This window comes from Podarcis bocagei, assembly GCF_964188305.1.
Source record: "Podarcis bocagei genome assembly, contig: HAP1_SCAFFOLD_44, whole genome shotgun sequence".
NCBI classification, from domain to species: Eukaryota; Metazoa; Chordata; class Lepidosauria; order Squamata; family Lacertidae; genus Podarcis; species Podarcis bocagei.
The window spans coordinates 159,013-162,524 of record NW_027670336.1 but is presented as its reverse complement, the minus strand read 5'-3'; the positions used below and the strand labels follow the sequence as shown (position 1 = coordinate 162,524).

Below are 3,512 nucleotides of genomic sequence, written 5' to 3'. Positions count from 1 at the left end.
TTCTTCTTTTTTTAAATATTTTATTCAATTTTCAAACATAAAATAGAAAATCACATAACAAACACGCGAAATTCTTTCACCAAAGAAATAACAAACGAGAAAGCATACAATTATACCAACAAACAATATAGAAAAGAAAAAAGAGGAAAAGAGAAAAAATAAAAAACACAACTGTTCATAACTTTTTTGTATACCTAACTGGACTTCCTCACATCTCCTTACCCTGCATTCTCTGTAATAAAAATGCCAGCAAATTATTACCTTGTTTTCAGTGCATTCTTCTTAAGGCTTTTGCAACTGGGGGAAAATTTTATTAGAGCAAAGACCGTATTACAATTGCTCCTATTATAAGGACTATATACAGGGGGAATTTATTTCTGGGATGAGGGAGCATGTGCGCCACCCCCGACATACGGCTGAACTACAGTTCCCATCAGCCACTGGCGCAGCATGGTCAACAGCCAGGGATGATGGGAACTGGAGTCCACTTGCCACCAACCTCTGCTTTATTATAGATGCTTTGGAGGGCAGTCAATGTCTTAACAGGAGGTCCAAGGATGCCTTGAAATGTCCACAAGCATTACTCTTTGGAATCTGTAGAGTTCAATCCTTCCTTTACTTAGGAAGAGGGACAGGAATCAACTTTGTCAACATCTGGGCTGCTGCCTTGCAGATTCCCTTCAACCTGTGAGCTGGTGAATTGCCTAAACCATCCTGGTAGCTTCCACAGCCTTGGCACAATGAAAGTGATAGCGGCAAGAACCAGGACTCCTAGAGGGATCACTGTTTCAAAAGTTCGTTTCACGACTTTTGTGCTCCAGTTCTGCCTTGGAGACCCACCATCAATGCTTCCCCCGGACCCCCAAAACGTGCAGTTTGGAGGGGCCCAGCCGTTGTTGCAGTGGCAGTTATTGCGGTTGTTGCAAACACCTCTGTCACTGCACAGTTTATTGGGATCACACACTGCCTTCTTCCTGAAAATGCACGTCTGGTTCTTGCAGAGTTTCCCAGGGCCACATGGAGTGCCGTCAGGCACCATTCCGAGATCCACAAAATCTGTCCCGCCATGGTAGGCCACGCTCCAGCAGCCAGCACCAGCGCCTGACAACTCAGTGGGAGTCACGGTATAGTGTGGTATTGAAGGTACGTCTCTGACATTGCTACACTGAATTCTCCCGCACTTTACGTCTTGAGGCTGGCATTTCACAAAAGTACTTCCTGTCCATTCCCTGCCACAGTTGCCATACTTATCCCCCACAGTATTCCGAGACTGAAAGCAGGATGCTGGAGCCGCTGTGGCTCCATAGCCAAAGATCCTGGCGCACAGGTAGTTGTGAGTCCAACACTGCTTGGCATAACAATAGGAATCGTGTTTGCTACACGGCGTCCCGTCTTGCATGTACACATCATTGGGGCACCACTCAGATGTCCCACTACAGTACTCGGGAAGGTCACACTCATTGATCTCAATTCGACAAAGGTCTCCGCTTGGACGGAAGTGACAGTTTTTACAACATGCCCCAGAAGAGCACTGTGCATGTGGCTTCAAGGTGCAGTCAGCGTTGCAGCAAAGATCCTGCCTGCACCTCTGCGTGCCGCCGCAGTCACATTCTTCTCCCTTATCCAACAATCCATTGCCACAATGCTTGATAGGTGGTATTTTTTGGGGCCTGTTCTCCAGGCAGTCCAGGTTCCCTACCAGCACAAGTTCTGCATAAGTGTGAATGCTGCAGTTGCTGAACTCGTTCGTTTCTGCCTGGTACGAATGCATGACACAGGTTTTGTATCCTCCACAAACACAGTTGGATTCGTCGTGTTCAAGCCCCATGTGATGACCCAACTCATGGGACATGGCCCTTGAAAAGAGAATTGGATTCTTCTGCAAGTAGCTCAAAACCCCTGCAGAATAGCTTGGCCTGCAGATGGCATTACCGTATGACTTCCCGAGGGTGTGCTCGAACTCCTGGTGAGTGAGCAACAGGGCTGTGTCGTGCTTCATCCACTTCGCAAGACCGTTCACTCTCCAGCTGTTGAAATTATTCAGAAGCAACCCAACGTTATTTGTAACCTCGAAAGGGTTGCCTGTGTTCCAGATCTCCAGTCCAATCAGGACAATACTTGTGTGCAGCACCTGGAAGTGCACACCCATTAAGTTAACTATGTCCAAAATAAGGTATGCCATCCTGGTTTTATTGGCACCTTCAAACTGAAACAGCTTCTCGTCCACAACAATGTACAGCTCAATGTATTTTGGGTGCCTTGGGTCACGCCGGGTCCCCCTTTCCGCCCTCAGTTCTTCTGCCTGACGCTTTGCAACTGGAGCTCTCATTCCACACATAGAAGGCTTTGGTTCGTTGATCAGGTAGAGAAGGTGCTGAAAAGCTGAAGAATTGTGGAAAGGCTCTATGCCATAATTTCTGTCTCTGATACTTAGGAATCCTGTCAAACCAGAGCAGGTCTTAAGAACCACAAGCGAATTGGCTACGCCCTCCACATGCCCTTCGTGGTAGCACTCAACAGGGATGTAGGGATGACTTTCGATCCGTCTGCCCTGGGAACTGTATGTGAAGAGTGGGAGGTTTTTGACCAGGAAGTCATCCTTCCTGGGCTTCAAGTGAATGACGTAGTCCTTTCCTGATACATTGAGGATATAGGAAAGGTCATCCTTCTTGGCTTTCCCTCCAAAAAGCAGCAACTGCCTTGGGGTGATCACTTCATACCACGTATACTCAGGAGCAGGAAATGAGCTGGTGGGAAGGAGGAACCCCAGCAAAATAACAGGATTCATCAACTGCAGAACCAACCATTTGTGGAGGCCACCGCTGCCACGTGCCATGATTTGCTTCCACTATTCACTATCCTTAAACAGCCTAGAGTAGAGAGGAGAGAAATTGAAATTCAAGTACAAGGAGAGAAATTTTTGATTGTAGGAATAGACTGGGCTTTCTGACTTAACATCCCCACCAATCATTAATTCTCAAGAGGCTTTTTTAGACTTGTGCTCAAGAAAACACAAGGCAATTCCTGCCACTGCCACCATCTCTCTCTTGACAGTCGTCAACATCATTTGGTTGTGAGAGAGTTTAAAAAGGTGAAGCGCCCACTGCTGTCTGGCATATGCAAATGGAGTTAGGGTAACCAAAACACAGGCTGTCCTTAAACCTTTGACTCTAAAGGCCTCCACAACTTTAGGGCCTAGGCGCCACAAGTTTCTCTTCTCAGAAGCTGTTGTGGTCACCTTTCTGGGTGATAAGAAGGACCAAAAGGAGGAAGGGTGGACAGCAGAGAGAGGAAGATACCCCACTAATTATATTCCTCTAGTCCCAGGAATTCTCATTTAATCTTCTAAAGTGTATTTCCAGAGACTTCTAGATGACAAAGGAGACGACAAAGAGGGAGGAGGAACCACCATACCGGTTCAAATGTCCTCTCCTGTGGTGGGAAATTCCATGACCAGGCTAACGGTTACTCATGCTTTTTTGAATGTGGACATTCCATCGGCTGAGGCAGGT

At 46.9% G+C, this 3,512-nt stretch overlaps 1 pseudogene across 1 annotated transcript; it reads right to left on the bottom strand.

Annotated features, from left to right (window-relative positions):
• Positions 1-586: 586 nt before the first annotated feature.
• Positions 587-2,937, bottom strand: LOC308579454 (disintegrin and metalloproteinase domain-containing protein 21 pseudogene; annotated as a pseudogene). The gene has a single exon. The product of its transcript is annotated as a disintegrin and metalloproteinase domain-containing protein 21 pseudogene (transcript).
• Positions 2,938-3,512: the final 575 nt, after the last annotated feature.